A 21188-nucleotide genomic window follows, 5' to 3' on the forward strand; every position below is an offset into this window, starting at 1 on the left:
AGACGTAGTTATGGCTTTTGGGAGTCGCGGCGTTGATTCTTATATAGATAATGCGCGCTAATTCTTGCGGATGCGATCATACCAGCACTAATGCACCGGATCCCATCAGAACTCCGAAGTTAAGCGTGCTTGGGCGAGAGTAGTACTAGGATGGGTGACCTCCTGGGAAGTCCTCGTGTTGCATCACTCTTTTTTTGCGAATTCTTTTTTTCGGAGGTCGAAACGATGGAATTTCACCAAAAATCGCTCCGAGTCTTGTTCAAATGCCCGTTTACGCTTACAATTCACCGGTGAAAGTCGAAATTCCGGACCGAGGGCGAAATTTACGATTTTACCCTTCCCCCGTTCACCTTGTCGGAATTTCGCCGATCACTCTTCCGAAACCGTCCCAACGCGAAGATCGCGAAAAGTTATTAGGAATTCATATATTTTATGTGATTTTTGGTGCACCGAAGACGTAGTTATGGCTTTTGGGAATCGCGGCGTTGATTCTTATATAGATAATGCGCGCTAATGCTTGCGGATGCGATCATACCAGCACTAATGCACCGGATCCCATCAGAACTCCGAAGTTAAGCGTGCTTGGGCGAGAGTAGTAATAGGATGGGTGACCTCCTGGGAAGTCCTCGTGTTGCATCACTCTTTTTTTGCGAATTCTTTTTTTCGGAGGCCGAAACGATGGAATTTCACCATAAATCGCTCCGAGTCTTGTTCAAATGCCCGTTTACGCTTACAATTCACCGGTGAAAGTCGAAATTCCGGACCGAGGGCGAAATTTACGATTTTACCCTTCCCCCGTTCACCTTGTCGGAATTTCGCCGATCACTCTTCCGAAACCGTCCCAACGCGAATATCGCGAAAAGTTATTAGGAATTCATATATTTTATGTGATTTTTGGTGCACCGAAGACGTAGTTATGGCTTTTGGGAGTCGCGGCGTTGATTCTTATATAGATAATGCGCGCTAATGCTTGCGGATGCGATCATACCAGCACTAATGCACCGGATCCCATCAGAACTCCGAAGTTAAGCGTGCTTGGGCGAGAGTAGTACTAGGATGGGTGACCTCCTGGGAAGTCCTCGTGTTGCATCACTCTTTTTTTGCGAATTCTTTTTTTCGGAGGCCGAAACGATGGAATTTCACCATAAATCGCTCCGAGTCTTGTTCAAATGCCCGTTTACGCTTACAATTCACCGGTGAAAGTCGAAATTCCGGACCGAGGGCGAAATTTACGATTTTACCCTTCCCCCGTTCACCTTGTCGGAATTTCGCCGATCACTCTTCCGAAACCGTCCCAACGCGAAGATCGCGAAAAGTTATTAGGAATTCATATATTTTATGTGATTTTTGGTGCACCGAAGACGTAGTTATGGCTTTTGGGAGTCGCGGCGTTGATTCTTATATAGATAATGCGCGCTAATGCTTGCGGATGCGATCATACCAGCACTAATGCACCGGATCCCATCAGAACTCCGAAGTTAAGCGTGCTTGGGCGAGAGTAGTACTAGGATGGGTGACCTCCTGGGAAGTCCTCGTGTTGCATCACTCTTTTTTTGCGAATTCTTTTTTTCGGAGGCCGAAACGATGGAATTTCACCATAAATCGCTCCGAGTCTTGTTCAAATGCCCGTTTACGCTTACAATTCACCGGTGAAAGTCGAAATTCCGGACCGAGGGCGAAATTTACGATTTTACCCTTCCCCCGTTCACCTTGTCGGAATTTCGCCGATCACTCTTCCGAAACCGTCCCAACGCGAAGATCGCGAAAAGTTATTAGGAATTCATATATTTTATGTGATTTTTGGTGCACCGAAGACGTAGTTATGGCTTTTGGGAGTCGCGGCGTTGATTCTTATATAGATAATGCGCGCTAATGCTTGCGGATGCGATCATACCAGCACTAATGCACCGGATCCCATCAGAACTCCGAAGTTAAGCGTGCTTGGGCGAGAGTAGTACTAGGATGGGTGACCTCCTGGGAAGTCCTCGTGTTGCATCACTCTTTTTTTGCGAATTCTTTTTTTCGGAGGCCGAAACGATGTAATTTCACCATAAATCGCTCCGAGTCTTGTTCAAATGCCCGTTTACGCTTACAATTCACCGGTGAAAGTCGAAATTCCGGACCGAGGGCGAAATTTACGATTTTACCCTTCCCCCGTTCACCTTTTCGGAATTTCGCCGATCACTCTTCCGAAACCGTCCCAACGCGAAGATCGCGAAAAGTTATTAGGAATTCATATATTTTATGTGATTTTTGGTGCACCGAAGACGTAGTTATGGCTTTTGGGAGTCGCGGCGTTGATTCTTATATAGATAATGCGCGCTAATGCTTGCGGATGCGATCATACCAGCACTAATGCACCGGATCCCATCAGAACTCCGAAGTTAAGCGTGCTTGGGCGAGAGTAGTACTAGGATGGGTGACCTCCTGGGAAGTCCTCGTGTTGCATCCCTCTTTTTTTGCGAATTATTTTTTTCGGAGGCCGAAACGATGGAATTTCACCAAAAATCGCTCCGAGTCTTGTTCAAATGCCCGTTTACGCTTACAATTCACCGGTGAAAGTCGAAATTCCGACCGAGGGCGAAATTTACGATTTTACCTTTCCCCCGTTCACCTTGTCGGAATTTCGCCGATCACTCTTCCGAAACCGTCCCAACGCGAAGATCGCGAAAAGTTATTAGGAATTCATATATTTTATGTGATTTTTGGTGCACCGAAGACGTAGTTATGGCTTTTGGGAGTCGCGGCGTTGATTCTTATATAGATAATGCGCGCTAATGCTTGCGGATGCGATCATACTAGCACTAATGCACCGGATCCCATCAGAACTCCGAAGTTAAGCGTGCTTGGGCGAGAGTAGTACTAGGATGGGTGACCTCCTGGGAAGTCCTCGTGTTGCATCCCTCTTTTTTTGCGAATTATTTTTTTCGGAGGCCGAAACGATGGAATTTCACCAAAAATCGCTCCGAGTCTTGTTCAAATGCCCGTTTACGCTTACAATTCACCGGTGAAAGTCGAAATTCCGGACCGAGGGCGAAATTTACGATTTTACCCTTCCCCCGTTCACCTTGTCGGAATTTCGCCGATCATTCTTCCGAAACCGTCCCAACGCGAAGATCGCGAAAAGTTATTAGGAATTCATATATTTTATGTGATTTTTGGTGCACCGAAGACGTAGTTATGGCTTTTGGGAGTCGCGGCGTTGATTCTTATATAGATAATGCGCGCTAATGCTTTCGGATGCGATCATACCAGCACTAATGCACCGGATCCCATCAGAACTCCGAAGTTAAGCGTGCTTTGGCGAGAGTAGTACTAGGATGGGTGACCTCCTGGGAAGTCCTCGTGTTGCATCACTCTTTTTTTGCGAATTCTTTTTTTCGGAGGCCGAAACGATGGAATTTCACCAAAAATCGCTCCGAGTCTTGTTCAAATGCCCGTTTACGCTTACAATTCACCGGTGAAAGTCGAAATTCCGGACCGAGGGCGAAATTTACGATTTTACCCTTCCCCCGTTCACCTTGTCGGAATTTCGCCGATCACTCTTCCGAAACCGTCCCAACGCGAAGATCGCGAAAAGTTATTAGGAATTCATATATTTTATGTGATTTTTGGTGCACCGAAGACGTAGTTATGGCTTTTGGGAGTCGCGGCGTTGATTCTTATATAGATAATGCGCGCTAATGCTTGCGGATGCGATCATACCAGCACTAATGCACCGGATCCCATCAGAACTCCGAAGTTAAGCGTGCTTGGGCGAGAGTAGTACTAGGATGGGTGACCTCCTGGGAAGTCCTCGTGTTGCATCACTCTTTTTTTGCGAATTCTTTTTTTCGGAGGCCGAAACGATGGAATTTCACCATAAATCGCTCCGAGTCTTGTTCAAATGCCCGTTTACGCTTACAATTCACCGGTGAAAGTCGAAATTCCGGACCGAGGGCGAAATTTACGATTTTACCCTTCCCCCGTTCACCTTGTCGGAATTTCGCCGATCACTCTTCCGAAACCGTCCCAACGCGAAGATTGCGAAAAGTTATTAGGAATTCATATATTTTATGTGATTTTTGGTGCACCGAAGACGTAGTTATGGCTTTTGGGAGTCGCGGCGTTGATTCTTATATAGATAATGCGCGCTAATGCTTGCGGATGCGATCATACCAGCACTAATGCACCGGATCCCATCAGAACTCCGAAGTTAAGCGTGCTTGGGCGAGAGTAGTACTAGGATGGGTGACCTCCTGGGAAGTCCTCGTGTTGCATCACTCTTTTTTTGCGAATTCTTTTTTTCGGAGGCCGAAACGATGGAATTTCACCAAAAATCGCTCCGAGTCTTGTTCAAATGCCCGTTTACGCTTACAATTCACCGGTGAAAGTCGAAATTCCGGACCGAGGGCGAAATTTACGATTTTACCCTTCCCCCGTTCACCTTGTCGGAATTTCGCCGATCACTCTTCCGAAACCGTCCCAACGCGAAGATCGCGAAAAGTTATTAGGAATTCATATATTTTATGTGATTTTTGGTGCACCGAAGACGTAGTTATGGCTTTTGGGAGTCGCGGCGTTGATTCTTATATAGATAATGCGCGCTAATGCTTGCGGATGCGATCATACCAGCACTAATGCACCGGATCCCATCAGAACTCCGAAGTTAAGCGTGCTTGGGCGAGAGTAGTACTAGGATGGGTGACCTCCTGGGAAGTCCTCGTGTTGCATCACTCTTTTTTTGCGAATTCTTTTTTTCGGAGGCCGAAACGATGGAATTTCACCATAAATCGCTCCGAGTCTTGTTCAAATGCCCGTTTACGCTTACAATTCACCGGTGAAAGTCGAAATTCCGACCGAGGGCGAAATTTACGATTTTACCCTTCCCCCGTTCACCTTGTCGGAATTTCGCCGATCACTCTTCCGAAACCGTCCCAACGCGAAGATCGCGAAAAGTTATTAGGAATTCATATATTTTATGTGATTTTTGGTGCACCGAAGACGTAGTTATGGCTTTTGGGAGTCGCGGCGTTGATTCTTATATAGATAATGCGCGCTAATGCTTGCGGATGCGATCATACCAGCACTAATGCACCGGATCCCATCAGAACTCCGAAGTTAAGCGTGCTTGGGCGAGAGTAGTACTAGGATGGGTGACCTCCTGGGAAGTCCTCGTGTTGCATCACTCTTTTTTTGCGAATTCTTTTTTTCGGAGGCCGAAACGATGGAATTTCACCAAAAATCGCTCCGAGTCTTGTTCAAATGCCCGTTTACGCTTACAATTCACCGGTGAAAGTCGAAATTCCGGACCGAGGGCGAAATTTACGATTTTACCCTTCCCCCGTTCACCTTGTCGGAATTTCGCCGATCACTCTTCCGAAACCGTCCCAACGCGAAGATAAAGAAAAGTTATTAGGAATTCATATATTTTATGTGATTTTTGGTGCACCGAAGACGTAGTTATGGCTTTTGGGAGTCACGGCGTTGATTCTTATATAGATAATGCTCGCTAATGCTTGCGGATGCGATCATACCAGCACTAATGCACCGGATCCCATCAGAACTCCGAAGTTAAGCGTGCTTGGGCGAGAGTAGTACTAGGATGGGTGACCTCCTGGGAAGTCCTCGTGTTGCATCACTCTTTTTTTGCGAATTCTTTTTTTCGGAGGCCGAAACGATGGAATTTCACCAAAAATCGCTCCGAGTCTTGTTCAAATGCCCGTTTACGCTTACAATTCACCGGTGAAAGTCGAAATTCCCGACCGAGGGCGAAATTTACGATTTTACCCTTCCCCCGTTCACCTTGTCGGAATTTCGCCGATCACTCTTCCGAAACCGTCCCAACGCGAAGATCGCGAAAAGTTATTAGGAATTCATATATTTTATGTGATTTTTGGTGCACCGAAGACGTAGTTATGGCTTTTGGGAGTCGCGGCGTTGATTCTTATATAGATAATGCGCGCTAATGCTTGCGGATGCGATCATACCAGCACTAATGCACCGGATCCCATCAGAACTCCGAAGTTAAGCGTGCTTGGGCGAGAGTAGTACTAGGATGGGTGACCTCCTGGGAAGTCCTCGTGTTGCATCCCTCTTTTTTTGCGAATTATTTTTTTCGGAGGCCGAAATGATGGAATTTCACCAAAAATCGCTCCGAGTCTTGTTCAAATGCCCGTTTACGCTTACAATTCACCGGTGAAAGTCGAAATTCCGACCGAGGGCGAAATTTACGATTTTACCCTTCCCCCGTTCACCTTGTCGGAATTTCGCCGATCACTCTTCCGAAACCGTTCCAACGCGAAGATCGCGAAAAGTTATTAGGAATTCATATATTTTATGTGATTTTTGGTGCACCGAAGACGTAGTTATGGCTTTTGGGAGTCGCGGCGTTGATTCTTATATAGATAATGCGCGCTAATGCTTGCGGATGCGATCATACCAGCACTAATGCACCGGATCCCATCAGAACTCCGAAGTTAAGCGTGCTTGGGCGAGAGTAGTACTAGGATGGGTGACCTCCTGGGAAGTCCTCGTGTTGCATCACTCTTTTTTTGCGAATTCTTTTTTTCGGAGGCCGAAACGATGGAATTTCACCAAAAATCGCTCCGAGTCTTGTTCAAATGCCTGTTTACGCTTACAATTCACCGGTGAAAGTCGAAATTCCGGACCGAGGACGAAATTTACGATTTTACCCTTCCCCCGTTCACCTTGTCGGAATTTCGCCGATCACTCTTCCGAAACCGTCCCAACGCGAAGATCGCGAAAAGTTATTAGGAATTCATATATTTTATGTGATTTTTGGTGCACCGAAGACGTAGTTATGGCTTTTGGGAGTCGCGGCGTTGATTCTTATATAGATAATGCGCGCTGCTTGCGGATGCGATCATACCAGCACTAATGCACCGGATCCCATCAGAACTCCGAAGTTAAGCGTGCTTGGGCGAGAGTAGCTAGGATGGGTGACCTCCTGGGAAGTCCTCGTGTTGCATCCCTCTTTTTTTGCGAATTATTTTTTTCGGAGGCCGAAACGGTGGAATTTCACCAAAAATCGCTCCGAGTCTTGTTCAAATGCCCGTTTACGCTTACAATTCACCGGTGAAAGTCGAAATTCCGGACCGAGGTTGAAATTTACGATTTTACCCTTCCCCCGTTCACCTTGTCGGAATTTCGCCGATCACTCTTCCGAAACCGTCCCAACGCGAAGATCGCGAAAAGTTATTAGGAATTCATATATTTTATGTAATTTTTGGTGCACCGAAGACGTAGTTATGGCTTTTGGGAGTCGCGGCGTTGATTCTTATATAGATAATGCGCGCTAATGCTTGCAGATGCGATCATACCAGCACTAATGCACCGGATCCCATCAGAACTCCGAAGTTAAGCGTGCTTGGGCGAGAGTAGTACTAGGATGGGTGACCTCCTGGGAAGTCCTCGTGTTGCATCACTCTTTTTTTGCGAATTCTTTTTTTCGGAGGCCGAAACGATGGAATTTCACCCAAAATCGCTCCGAGTCTTGTTCAAATGCCCGTTTACGCTTACAATTCACCGGTGAAAGTCGAAATTCCGGACCGAGGGCGAAATTTACGATTTTACCCTTCCCCCGTTCACCTTGTCGGAATTTCGCCGATCACTCTTCCGAAACCGTCCCAACGCGAAGATCGCGAAAAGTTATTAGGAATTCATATATTTTATGTTGCATCACTCTTTTTTTGCGAATTCTTTTTTTCGGAGGCCGAAACGATGGAATTTCACCAAAAATCGCTCCGAGTCTTGTTCAAATGCCCGTTTACGCTTACAATTCACCGGTGAAAGTCGAAATTCCGGACCGAGGGCGAAATTTACGATTTTACCCTTCCCCCGTTCACCTTGTCGGAATTTCGCCGATCACTCTTCCGAAACCGTCCCAACGCGAAGATCGCGAAAAGTTATTAGGAATTCATATATTTTATGTGATTTTTGGTGCACCGAAGACGTAGTTATGGCTTTTGGGAGTCGCGGCGTTGATTCTTATATAGATAATGCGCGCTAATGCTTGCGGATGCGATCATACCAGCACTAATGCACCGGATCCCATCAGAACTCCGAAGTTAAGCGTGCTTGGGCGAGAGTAGTACTAGGATGGGTGACCTCCTGGGAAGTCCTCGTGTTGCATCACTCTTTTTTTGCGAATTCTTTTTTTCGGAGGCCGAAACGATGGAATTTCACCATAAATCGCTCCGAGTCTTGTTCAAATGCCCGTTTACGCTTACAATTCACCGGTGAAAGTCGAAATTCCGGACCGAGGGCGAAATTTACGATTTTACCCTTCCCCCGTTCACCTTGTCGGAATTTCGCCGATCACTCTTCCGAAACCGTCCCAACGCGAAGATCGCGAAAAGTTATTAGGAATTCATATATTTTATGTAATTTTTGGTGCACCGAAGACGTAGTTATGGCTTTTGGGAGTCGCGGCGTTGATTCTTACATAGATAATGCGCGCTAATGCTTGCGGATGCGATCATACCAGCACTAATGCACCGGATCCCATCAGAACTCCGAAGTTAAGCGTGCTTGGGCGAGAGTAGTACTAGGATGGGTGACCTCCTGGGAAGTCATCGTGTTGCATCCCTCTTTTTTTGCGAATTATTTTTTTCGGAGGCCGAAACGATGGAATTTCACCAAAAATCGCTCCGAGTCTTGTTCAAATGCCCGTTTACGCTTACAATTCACCGGTGAAAGTCGAAATTCCGGACCGAGGGCGAAATTTACGATTTTACCCTTCCCCCGTTCACCTTGTCGGAATTTCGCCGATCACTCTTCCGAAACCGTCCCAACGCGAAGATCGCGAAAAGTTATTAGGAATTCATATATTTTATGTGATTTTTGGTGCACCGAAGACGTAGTTATGGCTTTTGGGAGTCGCGGCGTTGATTCTTATATAGATAATGCGCGCTAATGCTTGCGGATGCGATCATACCAGCACTAATGCACCGGATCCCATCAGAACTCCGAAGTTAAGCGTGCTTGGGCGAGAGTAGTACTAGGATGGGTGACCTCCTGGGAAGTCCTCGTGTTGCATCACTCTTTTTTTGCGAATTATTTTTTTCGGAGGCCGAAACGATGGAATTTCACCAAAAATCGCTCCGAGTCTTGTTCAAATGCCCGATTACGCTTACAATTCACCGGTGAAAGTCGAAATTCCGGACCGAGGGCGAAATTTACGATTTTACCCTTCCCCCGTTCACCTTGTCGGAATTTCGCCGATCATTCTTCCGAAACCGTCCCAACGCGAAGATCGCGAAAAATTATTAGGAATTCATATATTTTATGTGATTTTTGGTGCACCGAAGACGTAGTTATGGCTTTTGGGAGTCGCGGCGTTGATTCTTATATAGATAATGCGCGCTAATGCTTGCGGATGCGATCATACCAGCACTAATGCACCGGATCCCATCAGAACTCCGAAGTTAAGCGTGCTGGGGCGAGAGTAGTACTAGGATGGGTGACCTCCTGGGAAGTCCTCGTGTTGCATCCCTCTTTTTTTGCGAATTATTTTTTTCGGAGGCCGAAATGATGGAATTTCACCAAAAATCGCTCCGAGTCTTGTTCAAATGCCCGTTTACGCTTACAATTCACCGGTGAAAGTCGAAATTCCGACCGAGGGCGAAATTTACGATTTTACCCTTCCCACGTTCACCTTGTCGGAATTTCGCCGATCACTCTTCCGAAACCGTCCCAACGCGAAGATCGCGAAAAGTTATTAGGAATTCATATATTTTATGTGATTTTTGGTGCACCGAAGACGTAGTTATGGCTTTTGGGAGTCGCGGCGTTGATTCTTATATAGATAATGCGCGCTAATGCTTGCGGATGCGATCATACCAGCACTAATGCACCGGATCCCATCAGAACTCCGAAGTTAAGCGTGCTTGGGCGAGAGTAGTACTAGGATGGGTGACCTCCTGGGAAGTCCTCGTGTTGCATCACTCTTTTTTTGCGAATTCTTTTTTTCGGAGGCCGAAACGATGGAATTTCACCATAAATCGCTCCGAGTCTTGTTCAAATGCCCGTTTACGCTTACAATTCACCGGTGAAAGTCGAAATTCCGGACCGAGGGCGAAATTTACGATTTTACCCTTCCCCCGTTCACCTTGTCGGAATTTCGCCGATCACTCTTCCGAAACCGTCCCAACGCGAAGATCGCGAAAAGTTATTAGGAATTCATATATTTTATGTAATTTTTGGTGCACCGAAGACGTAGTTATGGCTTTTGGGAGTCGCGGCGTTGATTCTTACATAGATAATGCGCGCTAATGCTTGCGGATGCGATCATACCAGCACTAATGCACCGGATCCCATCAGAACTCCGAAGTTAAGCGTGCTTGGGCGAGAGTAGTACTAGGATGGGTGACCTCCTGGGAAGTCATCGTGTTGCATCCCTCTTTTTTTGCGAATTATTTTTTTCGGAGGCCGAAACGATGGAATTTCACCAAAAATCGCTCCGAGTCTTGTTCAAATGCCCGTTTACGCTTACAATTCACCGGTGAAAGTCGAAATTTCGGACCGAGGGCGAAATTTACGATTTTACCCTTCCCCCGTTCACCTTGTCGGAATTTCGCCGATCACTCTTCCGAAACCGTCCCAACGCGAAGATCGCGAAAAGTTATTAGGAATTCATATATTTTATGTGATTTTTGGTGCACCGAAGACGTAGTTATGGCTTTTGGGAGTCGCGGCGTTGATTCTTATATAGATAATGCGCGCTAATGCTTGCGGATGCGATCATACCAGCACTAATGCACCGGATCCCATCAGAACTCCGAAGTTAAGCGTGCTTGGGCGAGAGTAGTACTAGGATGGGTGACCTCCTGGGAAGTCCTCGTGTTGCATCACTCTTTTTTTGCGAATTATTTTTTTCGGAGGCCGAAACGATGGAATTTCACCAAAAATCGCTCCGAGTCTTGTTCAAATGCCCGTTTACGCTTACAATTCACCGGTGAAAGTCGAAATTCCGGACCGAGGGCGAAATTTACGATTTTACCCTTCCCCCGTTCACCTTGTCGGAATTTCGCCGATCACTCTTCCGAAACCGTCCCAACGCGAAGATCGCGAAAAATTATTAGGAATTCATATATTTTATGTGATTTTTGGTGCACCGAAGACGTAGTTATGGCTTTTGGGAGTCGCGGCGTTGATTCTTATATAGATAATGCGCGCTAATGCTTGCGGATGCGATCATACCAGCACTAATGCACCGGATCCCATCAGAACTCCGAAGTTAAGCGTGCTTGGGCGAGAGTAGTACTAGGATGGGTGACCTCCTGGGAAGTCCTCGTGTTGCATCACTCTTTTTTTGCGAATTCTTTTTTTCGGAGGCCGAAACGATGGAATTTCACCATAAATCGCTCCGAGTCTTGTTCAAATGCCCGTTTACGCTTACAATTCACCGGTGAAAGTCGAAATTCCGGACCGAGGGCGAAATTTACGATTTTACCCTTCCCCCGTTCACCTTGTCGGAATTTCGCCGATCACTCTTCCGAAACCGTCCCAACGCGAAGATCGCGAAAAGTTATTAGGAATTCATATATTTTATGTAATTTTTGGTGCACCGAAGACGTAGTTATGGCTTTTGGGAGTCGCGGCGTTGATTCTTACATAGATAATGCGCGCTAATGCTTGCGGATGCGATCATACCAGCACTAATGCACCGGATCCCATCAGAACTCCGAAGTTAAGCGTGCTTGGGCGAGAGTAGTACTAGGATGGGTGACCTCCTGGGAAGTCCTCGTGTTGCATCACTCTTTTTTTGCGAATTCTTTTTTTCGGAGGCCGAAACGATGGAATTTCACCATAAATCGCTCCGAGTCTTGTTCAAATGCCCGTTTACGCTTACAATTCACCGGTGAAAGTCGAAATTCCGACCGAGGGCGAAATTTACGATTTTACCCTTCCCCCGTTCACCTTGTCGGAATTTCGCCGATCACTCTTCCGAAACCGTCCCAACGCGAAGATCGCGAAAAGTTATTAGGAATTCATATATTTTATGTGATTTTTGGTGCACCGAAGACGTAGTTATGGCTTTTGGGAGTCGCGGCGTTGATTCTTATATAGATAATGCGCGCTAATGCTTGCGGATGCGATCATACCAGCACTAATGCACCGGATCCCATCAGAACTCCGAAGTTAAGCGTGCTTGGGCGAGAGTAGTACTAGGATGGGTGACCTCCTGGGAAGTCCTCGTGTTGCATCACTCTTTTTTTGCGAATTCTTTTTTTCGGAGGCCGAAACGATGGAATTTCACCAAAAATCGCTCCGAGTCTTGTTCAAATGCCCGTTTACGCTTACAATTCACCGGTGAAAGTCGAAATTCCGGACCGAGGGCGAAATTTACGATTTTACCCTTCCCCCGTTCACCTTGTCGGAATTTCGCCGATCACTCTTCCGAAACCGTCCCAACGCGAAGATAAAGAAAAGTTATTAGGAATTCATATATTTTATGTGATTTTTGGTGCACCGAAGACGTAGTTATGGCTTTTGGGAGTCACGGCGTTGATTCTTATATAGATAATGCTCGCTAATGCTTGCGGATGCGATCATACCAGCACTAATGCACCGGATCCCATCAGAACTCCGAAGTTAAGCGTGCTTGGGCGAGAGTAGTACTAGGATGGGTGACCTCCTGGGAAGTCCTCGTGTTGCATCACTCTTTTTTTGCGAATTCTTTTTTTCGGAGGCCGAAACGATGGAATTTCACCAAAAATCGCTCCGAGTCTTGTTCAAATGCCCGTTTACGCTTACAATTCACCGGTGAAAGTCGAAATTCCCGACCGAGGGCGAAATTTACGATTTTACCCTTCCCCCGTTCACCTTGTCGGAATTTCGCCGATCACTCTTCCGAAACCGTCCCAACGCGAAGATCGCGAAAAGTTATTAGGAATTCATATATTTTATGTGATTTTTGGTGCACCGAAGACGTAGTTATGGCTTTTGGGAGTCGCGGCGTTGATTCTTATATAGATAATGCGCGCTAATGCTTGCGGATGCGATCATACCAGCACTAATGCACCGGATCCCATCAGAACTCCGAAGTTAAGCGTGCTTGGGCGAGAGTAGTACTAGGATGGGTGACCTCCTGGGAAGTCCTCGTGTTGCATCCCTCTTTTTTTGCGAATTATTTTTTTCGGAGGCCGAAATGATGGAATTTCACCAAAAATCGCTCCGAGTCTTGTTCAAATGCCCGTTTACGCTTACAATTCACCGGTGAAAGTCGAAATTCCGACCGAGGGCGAAATTTACGATTTTACCCTTCCCCCGTTCACCTTGTCGGAATTTCGCCGATCACTCTTCCGAAACCGTTCCAACGCGAAGATCGCGAAAAGTTATTAGGAATTCATATATTTTATGTGATTTTTGGTGCACCGAAGACGTAGTTATGGCTTTTGGGAGTCGCGGCGTTGATTCTTATATAGATAATGCGCGCTAATGCTTGCGGATGCGATCATACCAGCACTAATGCACCGGATCCCATCAGAACTCCGAAGTTAAGCGTGCTTGGGCGAGAGTAGTACTAGGATGGGTGACCTCCTGGGAAGTCCTCGTGTTGCATCACTCTTTTTTTGCGAATTCTTTTTTTCGGAGGCCGAAACGATGGAATTTCACCAAAAATCGCTCCGAGTCTTGTTCAAATGCCTGTTTACGCTTACAATTCACCGGTGAAAGTCGAAATTCCGGACCGAGGACGAAATTTACGATTTTACCCTTCCCCCGTTCACCTTGTCGGAATTTCGCCGATCACTCTTCCGAAACCGTCCCAACGCGAAGATCGCGAAAAGTTATTAGGAATTCATATATTTTATGTGATTTTTGGTGCACCGAAGACGTAGTTATGGCTTTTGGGAGTCGCGGCGTTGATTCTTATATAGATAATGCGCGCTGCTTGCGGATGCGATCATACCAGCACTAATGCACCGGATCCCATCAGAACTCCGAAGTTAAGCGTGCTTGGGCGAGAGTAGCTAGGATGGGTGACCTCCTGGGAAGTCCTCGTGTTGCATCCCTCTTTTTTTGCGAATTATTTTTTTCGGAGGCCGAAACGGTGGAATTTCACCAAAAATCGCTCCGAGTCTTGTTCAAATGCCCGTTTACGCTTACAATTCACCGGTGAAAGTCGAAATTCCGGACCGAGGTTGAAATTTACGATTTTACCCTTCCCCCGTTCACCTTGTCGGAATTTCGCCGATCACTCTTCCGAAACCGTCCCAACGCGAAGATCGCGAAAAGTTATTAGGAATTCATATATTTTATGTAATTTTTGGTGCACCGAAGACGTAGTTATGGCTTTTGGGAGTCGCGGCGTTGATTCTTATATAGATAATGCGCGCTAATGCTTGCAGATGCGATCATACCAGCACTAATGCACCGGATCCCATCAGAACTCCGAAGTTAAGCGTGCTTGGGCGAGAGTAGTACTAGGATGGGTGACCTCCTGGGAAGTCCTCGTGTTGCATCACTCTTTTTTTGCGAATTCTTTTTTTCGGAGGCCGAAACGATGGAATTTCACCCAAAATCGCTCCGAGTCTTGTTCAAATGCCCGTTTACGCTTACAATTCACCGGTGAAAGTCGAAATTCCGGACCGAGGGCGAAATTTACGATTTTACCCTTCCCCCGTTCACCTTGTCGGAATTTCGCCGATCACTCTTCCGAAACCGTCCCAACGCGAAGATCGCGAAAAGTTATTAGGAATTCATATATTTTATGTTGCATCACTCTTTTTTTGCGAATTCTTTTTTTCGGAGGCCGAAACGATGGAATTTCACCAAAAATCGCTCCGAGTCTTGTTCAAATGCCCGTTTACGCTTACAATTCACCGGTGAAAGTCGAAATTCCGGACCGAGGGCGAAATTTACGATTTTACCCTTCCCCCGTTCACCTTGTCGGAATTTCGCCGATCACTCTTCCGAAACCGTCCCAACGCGAAGATCGCGAAAAGTTATTAGGAATTCATATATTTTATGTGATTTTTGGTGCACCGAAGACGTAGTTATGGCTTTTGGGAGTCGCGGCGTTGATTCTTATATAGATAATGCGCGCTAATGCTTGCGGATGCGATCATACCAGCACTAATGCACCGGATCCCATCAGAACTCCGAAGTTAAGCGTGCTTGGGCGAGAGTAGTACTAGGATGGGTGACCTCCTGGGAAGTCCTCGTGTTGCATCACTCTTTTTTTGCGAATTCTTTTTTTCGGAGGCCGAAACGATGGAATTTCACCATAAATCGCTCCGAGTCTTGTTCAAATGCCCGTTTACGCTTACAATTCACCGGTGAAAGTCGAAATTCCGGACCGAGGGCGAAATTTACGATTTTACCCTTCCCCCGTTCACCTTGTCGGAATTTCGCCGATCACTCTTCCGAAACCGTCCCAACGCGAAGATCGCGAAAAGTTATTAGGAATTCATATATTTTATGTAATTTTTGGTGCACCGAAGACGTAGTTATGGCTTTTGGGAGTCGCGGCGTTGATTCTTACATAGATAATGCGCGCTAATGCTTGCGGATGCGATCATACCAGCACTAATGCACCGGATCCCATCAGAACTCCGAAGTTAAGCGTGCTTGGGCGAGAGTAGTACTAGGATGGGTGACCTCCTGGGAAGTCATCGTGTTGCATCCCTCTTTTTTTGCGAATTATTTTTTTCGGAGGCCGAAACGATGGAATTTCACCAAAAATCGCTCCGAGTCTTGTTCAAATGCCCGTTTACGCTTACAATTCACCGGTGAAAGTCGAAATTCCGGACCGAGGGCGAAATTTACGATTTTACCCTTCCCCCGTTCACCTTGTCGGAATTTCGCCGATCACTCTTCCGAAACCGTCCCAACGCGAAGATCGCGAAAAGTTATTAGGAATTCATATATTTTATGTGATTTTTGGTGCACCGAAGACGTAGTTATGGCTTTTGGGAGTCGCGGCGTTGATTCTTATATAGATAATGCGCGCTAATGCTTGCGGATGCGATCATACCAGCACTAATGCACCGGATCCCATCAGAACTCCGAAGTTAAGCGTGCTTGGGCGAGAGTAGTACTAGGATGGGTGACCTCCTGGGAAGTCCTCGTGTTGCATCACTCTTTTTTTGCGAATTATTTTTTTCGGAGGCCGAAACGATGGAATTTCACCAAAAATCGCTCCGAGTCTTGTTCAAATGCCCGATTACGCTTACAATTCACCGGTGAAAGTCGAAATTCCGGACCGAGGGCGAAATTTACGATTTTACCCTTCCCCCGTTCACCTTGTCGGAATTTCGCCGATCATTCTTCCGAAACCGTCCCAACGCGAAGATCGCGAAAAATTATTAGGAATTCATATATTTTATGTGATTTTTGGTGCACCGAAGACGTAGTTATGGCTTTTGGGAGTCGCGGCGTTGATTCTTATATAGATAATGCGCGCTAATGCTTGCGGATGCGATCATACCAGCACTAATGCACCGGATCCCATCAGAACTCCGAAGTTAAGCGTGCTGGGGCGAGAGTAGTACTAGGATGGGTGACCTCCTGGGAAGTCCTCGTGTTGCATCCCTCTTTTTTTGCGAATTATTTTTTTCGGAGGCCGAAATGATGGAATTTCACCAAAAATCGCTCCGAGTCTTGTTCAAATGCCCGTTTACGCTTACAATTCACCGGTGAAAGTCGAAATTCCGACCGAGGGCGAAATTTACGATTTTACCCTTCCCACGTTCACCTTGTCGGAATTTCGCCGATCACTCTTCCGAAACCGTCCCAACGCGAAGATCGCGAAAAGTTATTAGGAATTCATATATTTTATGTGATTTTTGGTGCACCGAAGACGTAGTTATGGCTTTTGGGAGTCGCGGCGTTGATTCTTATATAGATAATGCGCGCTAATGCTTGCGGATGCGATCATACCAGCACTAATGCACCGGATCCCATCAGAACTCCGAAGTTAAGCGTGCTTGGGCGAGAGTAGTACTAGGATGGGTGACCTCCTGGGAAGTCCTCGTGTTGCATCACTCTTTTTTTGCGAATTCTTTTTTTCGGAGGCCGAAACGATGGAATTTCACCATAAATCGCTCCGAGTCTTGTTCAAATGCCCGTTTACGCTTACAATTCACCGGTGAAAGTCGAAATTCCGGACCGAGGGCGAAATTTACGATTTTACCCTTCCCCCGTTCACCTTGTCGGAATTTCGCCGATCACTCTTCCGAAACCGTCCCAACGCGAAGATCGCGAAAAGTTATTAGGAATTCATATATTTTATGTAATTTTTGGTGCACCGAAGACGTAGTTATGGCTTTTGGGAGTCGCGGCGTTGATTCTTACATAGATAATGCGCGCTAATGCTTGCGGATGCGATCATACCAGCACTAATGCACCGGATCCCATCAGAACTCCGAAGTTAAGCGTGCTTGGGCGAGAGTAGTACTAGGATGGGTGACCTCCTGGGAAGTCATCGTGTTGCATCCCTCTTTTTTTGCGAATTATTTTTTTCGGAGGCCGAAACGATGGAATTTCACCAAAAATCGCTCCGAGTCTTGTTCAAATGCCCGTTTACGCTTACAATTCACCGGTGAAAGTCGAAATTTCGGACCGAGGGCGAAATTTACGATTTTACCCTTCCCCCGTTCACCTTGTCGGAATTTCGCCGATCACTCTTCCGAAACCGTCCCAACGCGAAGATCGCGAAAAGTTATTAGGAATTCATATATTTTATGTGATTTTTGGTGCACCGAAGACGTAGTTATGGCTTTTGGGAGTCGCGGCGTTGATTCTTATATAGATAATGCGCGCTAATGCTTGCGGATGCGATCATACCAGCACTAATGCACCGGATCCCATCAGAACTCCGAAGTTAAGCGTGCTTGGGCGAGAGTAGTACTAGGATGGGTGACCTCCTGGGAAGTCCTCGTGTTGCATCACTCTTTTTTTGCGAATTATTTTTTTCGGAGGCCGAAACGATGGAATTTCACCAAAAATCGCTCCGAGTCTTGTTCAAATGCCCGTTTACGCTTACAATTCACCGGTGAAAGTCGAAATTCCGGACCGAGGGCGAAATTTACGATTTTACCCTTCCCCCGTTCACCTTGTCGGAATTTCGCCGATCACTCTTCCGAAACCGTCCCAACGCGAAGATCGCGAAAAATTATTAGGAATTCATATATTTTATGTGATTTTTGGTGCACCGAAGACGTAGTTATGGCTTTTGGGAGTCGCGGCGTTGATTCTTATATAGATAATGCGCGCTAATGCTTGCGGATGCGATCATACCAGCACTAATGCACCGGATCCCATCAGAACTCCGAAGTTAAGCGTGCTTGGGCGAGAGTAGTACTAGGATGGGTGACCTCCTGGGAAGTCCTCGTGTTGCATCACTCTTTTTTTGCGAATTCTTTTTTTCGGAGGCCGAAACGATGGAATTTCACCATAAATCGCTCCGAGTCTTGTTCAAATGCCCGTTTACGCTTACAATTCACCGGTGAAAGTCGAAATTCCGGACCGAGGGCGAAATTTACGATTTTACCCTTCCCCCGTTCACCTTGTCGGAATTTCGCCGATCACTCTTCCGAAACCGTCCCAACGCGAAGATCGCGAAAAGTTATTAGGAATTCATATATTTTATGTAATTTTTGGTGCACCGAAGACGTAGTTATGGCTTTTGGGAGTCGCGGCGTTGATTCTTACATAGATAATGCGCGCTAATGCTTGCGGATGCGATCATACCAGCACTAATGCACCGGATCCCATCAGAACTCCGAAGTTAAGCGTGCTTGGGCGAGAGTAGTACTAGGATGGGTGACCTCCTGGGAAGTCATCGTGTTGCATCCCTCTTTTTTTGCGAATTATTTTTTTCGGAGGCCGAAACGATGGAATTTCACCAAAAATCGCTCCGAGTCTTGTTCAAATGCCCGTTTACGCTTACAATTCACCGGTGAAAGTCGAAATTCCGGACCGAGGGCGAAATTTACGATTTTACCCTTCCCCCGTTCACCTTGTCGGAATTTCGCCGATCACTCTTCCGAAACCGTCCCAACGCGAAGATCGCGAAAAGTTATTAGGAATTCATATATTTTATGTGATTTTTGGTGCACCGAAGACGTAGTTATGGCTTTTGGGAGTCGCGGCGTTGATTCTTATATAGATAATGCGCGCTAATGCTTGCGGATGCGATCATACCAGCACTAATGCACCGGATCCCATCAGAACTCCGAAGTTAAGCGTGCTTGGGCGAGAGTAGTACTAGGATGGGTGACCTCCTGGGAAGTCCTCGTGTTGCATCCCTCTTTTTTTGCGAATTATTTTTTTCGGAGGCCGAAATGATGGAATTTCACCAAAAATCGCTCCGAGTCTTGTTCAAATGCCCGTTTACGCTTACAATTCACCGGTGAAAGTCGAAATTCCGACCGAGGGCGAAATTTACGATTTTACCCTTCCCCCGTTCACCTTGTCGGAATTTCGCCGATCACTCTTCCGAAACCGTCCCAACGCGAAGATCGCGAAAAGTTATTAGGAATTCATATATTTTATGTGATTTTTGGTGCACCGAAGACGTAGTTATGGCTTTTGGGAGTCGCGGCGTTGATTCTTATATAGATAATGCGCGCTAATGCTTGCGGATGCGATCATACCAGCACTAATGCACCGGATCCCATCAGAACTCCGAAGTTAAGCGTGCTTGGGCGAGGGTAGTACTAGGATGGGTGACCTCCTGGGAAGTCCTCGTGTTGCATCACTCTTTTTTTGCGAATTCTTTTTTTCGGAGGCAGAAACGATGGAATTTCACCAAAAATCGCTCTGAGTCTTGTTCAAATGCCCGTTTACGCTTACAATTCACCGGTGAAAGTCGAAATTCCGGACCGAGGGCGAAATTTACGATTTTACCCTTCCCCCGTTCACCTTGTCGGAATTTCGCCGATCACTCTTCCGAAACCGTCCCAACGCGAAGATCGCGAAAAGTTATTAGGAATTCATATATTTTATGTGATTTTTGGTGCACCGAAGACGTAGTTATGGCTTTTAGGAGTCGCGGCGTTGATTCTTATATAGATAATGCGCGCTAATGCTTGCGGATGCGATCATACCAGCACTAATGCACCGGATCCCATCAGAACTCCGAAGTTAAGCGTGCTTGGGCGAGAGTAGTACTAGGATGGGTGACCTCCTGGGAAGTCCTCGTGTTGCATCACTCTTTTTTTGCGAATTCTTTTTTTCGGAGGCCGAAACGATGGAATTTCACCAAAAATCGCTCTGAGTCTTGTTCAAATGCCCGTTTACGCTTACAATTCACCGGTGAAAGTCGAAATTCCGGACCGAGGACGAAATTTACGATTTTACCCTTCCCCCGTTCACCTTGTCGGAATTTCGCCGATCACTCTTCCGAAACCGTCCCAACGCGAAGATCGCGAAAAGTTATTAGGAATTCATATATTTTATGTGATTTTTGGTGCACCGAAGACGTAGTTATGGCTTTTGGGAGTCGCGGCGTTGATTCTTATATAGATATTGCGAGCTGCTTGCGGATGCGATCATACCAGCACTAATGCACCGGATCCCATCAGAACTCCGAAGTTAAGCGTGCTTGGGCGAGAGTAGCTAGGATGGGTGACCTCCTGGGAAGTCCTCGTGTTGCATCCCTCTTTTTTTGCGAATTATTTTTTTCGGAGGCCGAAACGGTGGAATTTCACCAAAAATCGCTCCGAGTCTTGTTCAAATGCCCGTTTACGCTTACAATTCACCGGTGAAAGTCGAAATTCCGGACCGAGGGTGAAATTTACGATTTTACCCTTCGCCCGTTCACCTTGTCGGAATTTCGCCGATCACTCTTCCGAAACCGTCCCAACGCGAAGATCGCGAAAAGTTATTAGGAATTCATATATTTTATGTGATTTTTGGTGCACCGAAGACGTAGTTATGGCTTTTGGGAGTCGCGGCGTTGATTCTTATATAGATAATGCGCGCTAATGCTTGCGGATGCGATCATAGCAGCACTAATGCACCGGATCCCATCAGAACTCCGAAGTTAAGCGTGCTTGGGCGAGAGTAGTACTAGGATGGGTGACCTCCTGGGAAGTCCTCGTGTTGCATCCCTCTTTTTTTGCGAATTATTTTTTTCGGAGGCCGAAACGATGGAATTTCACCAAAAATAGCTCCGAGTCTTGTTCAAATGCCCGTTTACGCTTACAATTCACCGCTGAAAGTCGAAATTCCGACCG

General features: G+C 46.5%; 46 non-coding genes across 46 annotated transcripts; all 46 read left to right on the forward strand.

Annotated features, from left to right (window-relative positions):
• The first annotated feature begins 68 nt into the window (after nt 1-68).
• On the forward strand, nt 69-187 carry LOC149396370 (5S ribosomal RNA). Its single transcript, XR_016298059.1, has one exon. It is a non-coding gene; the product is annotated as a 5S ribosomal RNA (ribosomal RNA).
• Nucleotides 188-521: 334 nt separating this feature from the next.
• On the forward strand, nt 522-640 carry LOC149396371 (5S ribosomal RNA). Its single transcript, XR_016298868.1, has one exon. It is a non-coding gene; the product is annotated as a 5S ribosomal RNA (ribosomal RNA).
• A 334-nt stretch (nt 641-974) lies between these two features.
• On the forward strand, nt 975-1093 carry LOC149396372 (5S ribosomal RNA). Its single transcript, XR_016298060.1, has one exon. It is a non-coding gene; the product is annotated as a 5S ribosomal RNA (ribosomal RNA).
• Nucleotides 1094-1427: 334 nt separating this feature from the next.
• On the forward strand, nt 1428-1546 carry LOC149396373 (5S ribosomal RNA). Its single transcript, XR_016298062.1, has one exon. It is a non-coding gene; the product is annotated as a 5S ribosomal RNA (ribosomal RNA).
• A 334-nt stretch (nt 1547-1880) lies between these two features.
• On the forward strand, nt 1881-1999 carry LOC149396374 (5S ribosomal RNA). Its single transcript, XR_016298063.1, has one exon. It is a non-coding gene; the product is annotated as a 5S ribosomal RNA (ribosomal RNA).
• Nucleotides 2000-2333: 334 nt separating this feature from the next.
• LOC149396375 (5S ribosomal RNA) lies at nt 2334-2452 on the forward strand. Its single transcript, XR_016299344.1, has one exon. It is a non-coding gene; the product is annotated as a 5S ribosomal RNA (ribosomal RNA).
• Nucleotides 2453-2785: 333 nt separating this feature from the next.
• On the forward strand, nt 2786-2904 carry LOC149396376 (5S ribosomal RNA). The gene has a single exon (XR_016297872.1). It is a non-coding gene; the product is annotated as a 5S ribosomal RNA (ribosomal RNA).
• A 334-nt stretch (nt 2905-3238) lies between these two features.
• Nucleotides 3239-3357, forward strand: LOC149396377 (5S ribosomal RNA). The gene has a single exon (XR_016298937.1). It is a non-coding gene; the product is annotated as a 5S ribosomal RNA (ribosomal RNA).
• Nucleotides 3358-3691: 334 nt separating this feature from the next.
• Nucleotides 3692-3810, forward strand: LOC149396378 (5S ribosomal RNA). Its single transcript, XR_016298064.1, has one exon. It is a non-coding gene; the product is annotated as a 5S ribosomal RNA (ribosomal RNA).
• Nucleotides 3811-4144: 334 nt separating this feature from the next.
• LOC149396379 (5S ribosomal RNA) lies at nt 4145-4263 on the forward strand. Its single transcript, XR_016298065.1, has one exon. It is a non-coding gene; the product is annotated as a 5S ribosomal RNA (ribosomal RNA).
• Nucleotides 4264-4597: 334 nt separating this feature from the next.
• Nucleotides 4598-4716, forward strand: LOC149396380 (5S ribosomal RNA). The gene has a single exon (XR_016298066.1). It is a non-coding gene; the product is annotated as a 5S ribosomal RNA (ribosomal RNA).
• A 333-nt stretch (nt 4717-5049) lies between these two features.
• LOC149396381 (5S ribosomal RNA) lies at nt 5050-5168 on the forward strand. Its single transcript, XR_016298068.1, has one exon. It is a non-coding gene; the product is annotated as a 5S ribosomal RNA (ribosomal RNA).
• A 334-nt stretch (nt 5169-5502) lies between these two features.
• LOC149396382 (5S ribosomal RNA) lies at nt 5503-5621 on the forward strand. The gene has a single exon (XR_016298069.1). It is a non-coding gene; the product is annotated as a 5S ribosomal RNA (ribosomal RNA).
• A 334-nt stretch (nt 5622-5955) lies between these two features.
• On the forward strand, nt 5956-6074 carry LOC149396383 (5S ribosomal RNA). The gene has a single exon (XR_016299346.1). It is a non-coding gene; the product is annotated as a 5S ribosomal RNA (ribosomal RNA).
• Nucleotides 6075-6407: 333 nt separating this feature from the next.
• Nucleotides 6408-6526, forward strand: LOC149396384 (5S ribosomal RNA). The gene has a single exon (XR_016298070.1). It is a non-coding gene; the product is annotated as a 5S ribosomal RNA (ribosomal RNA).
• Nucleotides 6527-6857: 331 nt separating this feature from the next.
• Nucleotides 6858-6974, forward strand: LOC149396385 (5S ribosomal RNA). The gene has a single exon (XR_016299025.1). It is a non-coding gene; the product is annotated as a 5S ribosomal RNA (ribosomal RNA).
• A 334-nt stretch (nt 6975-7308) lies between these two features.
• On the forward strand, nt 7309-7427 carry LOC149396386 (5S ribosomal RNA). The gene has a single exon (XR_016297962.1). It is a non-coding gene; the product is annotated as a 5S ribosomal RNA (ribosomal RNA).
• A 591-nt stretch (nt 7428-8018) lies between these two features.
• Nucleotides 8019-8137, forward strand: LOC149396387 (5S ribosomal RNA). The gene has a single exon (XR_016298071.1). It is a non-coding gene; the product is annotated as a 5S ribosomal RNA (ribosomal RNA).
• Nucleotides 8138-8471: 334 nt separating this feature from the next.
• Nucleotides 8472-8590, forward strand: LOC149396388 (5S ribosomal RNA). The gene has a single exon (XR_016297965.1). It is a non-coding gene; the product is annotated as a 5S ribosomal RNA (ribosomal RNA).
• A 334-nt stretch (nt 8591-8924) lies between these two features.
• Nucleotides 8925-9043, forward strand: LOC149396389 (5S ribosomal RNA). Its single transcript, XR_016298072.1, has one exon. It is a non-coding gene; the product is annotated as a 5S ribosomal RNA (ribosomal RNA).
• Nucleotides 9044-9377: 334 nt separating this feature from the next.
• On the forward strand, nt 9378-9496 carry LOC149396390 (5S ribosomal RNA). Its single transcript, XR_016297704.1, has one exon. It is a non-coding gene; the product is annotated as a 5S ribosomal RNA (ribosomal RNA).
• A 333-nt stretch (nt 9497-9829) lies between these two features.
• LOC149396391 (5S ribosomal RNA) lies at nt 9830-9948 on the forward strand. The gene has a single exon (XR_016298073.1). It is a non-coding gene; the product is annotated as a 5S ribosomal RNA (ribosomal RNA).
• Nucleotides 9949-10282: 334 nt separating this feature from the next.
• On the forward strand, nt 10283-10401 carry LOC149396392 (5S ribosomal RNA). Its single transcript, XR_016297966.1, has one exon. It is a non-coding gene; the product is annotated as a 5S ribosomal RNA (ribosomal RNA).
• Nucleotides 10402-10735: 334 nt separating this feature from the next.
• LOC149396393 (5S ribosomal RNA) lies at nt 10736-10854 on the forward strand. Its single transcript, XR_016298074.1, has one exon. It is a non-coding gene; the product is annotated as a 5S ribosomal RNA (ribosomal RNA).
• Nucleotides 10855-11188: 334 nt separating this feature from the next.
• LOC149396394 (5S ribosomal RNA) lies at nt 11189-11307 on the forward strand. The gene has a single exon (XR_016298075.1). It is a non-coding gene; the product is annotated as a 5S ribosomal RNA (ribosomal RNA).
• Nucleotides 11308-11641: 334 nt separating this feature from the next.
• LOC149396395 (5S ribosomal RNA) lies at nt 11642-11760 on the forward strand. The gene has a single exon (XR_016298076.1). It is a non-coding gene; the product is annotated as a 5S ribosomal RNA (ribosomal RNA).
• Nucleotides 11761-12093: 333 nt separating this feature from the next.
• LOC149396396 (5S ribosomal RNA) lies at nt 12094-12212 on the forward strand. Its single transcript, XR_016298077.1, has one exon. It is a non-coding gene; the product is annotated as a 5S ribosomal RNA (ribosomal RNA).
• Nucleotides 12213-12546: 334 nt separating this feature from the next.
• On the forward strand, nt 12547-12665 carry LOC149396397 (5S ribosomal RNA). Its single transcript, XR_016298079.1, has one exon. It is a non-coding gene; the product is annotated as a 5S ribosomal RNA (ribosomal RNA).
• Nucleotides 12666-12999: 334 nt separating this feature from the next.
• LOC149396398 (5S ribosomal RNA) lies at nt 13000-13118 on the forward strand. Its single transcript, XR_016299347.1, has one exon. It is a non-coding gene; the product is annotated as a 5S ribosomal RNA (ribosomal RNA).
• Nucleotides 13119-13451: 333 nt separating this feature from the next.
• LOC149396399 (5S ribosomal RNA) lies at nt 13452-13570 on the forward strand. The gene has a single exon (XR_016298080.1). It is a non-coding gene; the product is annotated as a 5S ribosomal RNA (ribosomal RNA).
• Nucleotides 13571-13901: 331 nt separating this feature from the next.
• LOC149396400 (5S ribosomal RNA) lies at nt 13902-14018 on the forward strand. The gene has a single exon (XR_016299026.1). It is a non-coding gene; the product is annotated as a 5S ribosomal RNA (ribosomal RNA).
• Nucleotides 14019-14352: 334 nt separating this feature from the next.
• On the forward strand, nt 14353-14471 carry LOC149396401 (5S ribosomal RNA). The gene has a single exon (XR_016297963.1). It is a non-coding gene; the product is annotated as a 5S ribosomal RNA (ribosomal RNA).
• A 591-nt stretch (nt 14472-15062) lies between these two features.
• On the forward strand, nt 15063-15181 carry LOC149396402 (5S ribosomal RNA). Its single transcript, XR_016298081.1, has one exon. It is a non-coding gene; the product is annotated as a 5S ribosomal RNA (ribosomal RNA).
• Nucleotides 15182-15515: 334 nt separating this feature from the next.
• Nucleotides 15516-15634, forward strand: LOC149396403 (5S ribosomal RNA). Its single transcript, XR_016297968.1, has one exon. It is a non-coding gene; the product is annotated as a 5S ribosomal RNA (ribosomal RNA).
• A 334-nt stretch (nt 15635-15968) lies between these two features.
• On the forward strand, nt 15969-16087 carry LOC149396404 (5S ribosomal RNA). The gene has a single exon (XR_016298082.1). It is a non-coding gene; the product is annotated as a 5S ribosomal RNA (ribosomal RNA).
• Nucleotides 16088-16421: 334 nt separating this feature from the next.
• On the forward strand, nt 16422-16540 carry LOC149396405 (5S ribosomal RNA). The gene has a single exon (XR_016297705.1). It is a non-coding gene; the product is annotated as a 5S ribosomal RNA (ribosomal RNA).
• Nucleotides 16541-16873: 333 nt separating this feature from the next.
• Nucleotides 16874-16992, forward strand: LOC149396406 (5S ribosomal RNA). Its single transcript, XR_016298083.1, has one exon. It is a non-coding gene; the product is annotated as a 5S ribosomal RNA (ribosomal RNA).
• A 334-nt stretch (nt 16993-17326) lies between these two features.
• On the forward strand, nt 17327-17445 carry LOC149396407 (5S ribosomal RNA). Its single transcript, XR_016297969.1, has one exon. It is a non-coding gene; the product is annotated as a 5S ribosomal RNA (ribosomal RNA).
• Nucleotides 17446-17779: 334 nt separating this feature from the next.
• LOC149396408 (5S ribosomal RNA) lies at nt 17780-17898 on the forward strand. The gene has a single exon (XR_016298084.1). It is a non-coding gene; the product is annotated as a 5S ribosomal RNA (ribosomal RNA).
• Nucleotides 17899-18232: 334 nt separating this feature from the next.
• Nucleotides 18233-18351, forward strand: LOC149396409 (5S ribosomal RNA). Its single transcript, XR_016298085.1, has one exon. It is a non-coding gene; the product is annotated as a 5S ribosomal RNA (ribosomal RNA).
• Nucleotides 18352-18685: 334 nt separating this feature from the next.
• On the forward strand, nt 18686-18804 carry LOC149396410 (5S ribosomal RNA). The gene has a single exon (XR_016297970.1). It is a non-coding gene; the product is annotated as a 5S ribosomal RNA (ribosomal RNA).
• A 334-nt stretch (nt 18805-19138) lies between these two features.
• On the forward strand, nt 19139-19257 carry LOC149396411 (5S ribosomal RNA). The gene has a single exon (XR_016299349.1). It is a non-coding gene; the product is annotated as a 5S ribosomal RNA (ribosomal RNA).
• A 333-nt stretch (nt 19258-19590) lies between these two features.
• Nucleotides 19591-19709, forward strand: LOC149396412 (5S ribosomal RNA). Its single transcript, XR_016297727.1, has one exon. It is a non-coding gene; the product is annotated as a 5S ribosomal RNA (ribosomal RNA).
• A 334-nt stretch (nt 19710-20043) lies between these two features.
• On the forward strand, nt 20044-20162 carry LOC149396413 (5S ribosomal RNA). Its single transcript, XR_016298086.1, has one exon. It is a non-coding gene; the product is annotated as a 5S ribosomal RNA (ribosomal RNA).
• Nucleotides 20163-20493: 331 nt separating this feature from the next.
• On the forward strand, nt 20494-20610 carry LOC149396414 (5S ribosomal RNA). Its single transcript, XR_016299027.1, has one exon. It is a non-coding gene; the product is annotated as a 5S ribosomal RNA (ribosomal RNA).
• A 334-nt stretch (nt 20611-20944) lies between these two features.
• On the forward strand, nt 20945-21063 carry LOC149396415 (5S ribosomal RNA). The gene has a single exon (XR_016298373.1). It is a non-coding gene; the product is annotated as a 5S ribosomal RNA (ribosomal RNA).
• The last annotated feature ends 125 nt before the right edge of the window (nt 21064-21188 follow it).

The sequence above is a fragment of the Urtica dioica genome, chromosome 5, assembly GCF_054948205.1.
Source record: "Urtica dioica subsp. dioica isolate 48M chromosome 5, U.dioica_male_clone48M_v1_H2, whole genome shotgun sequence".
Taxonomy (NCBI): domain Eukaryota; kingdom Viridiplantae; phylum Streptophyta; class Magnoliopsida; order Rosales; family Urticaceae; genus Urtica; species Urtica dioica.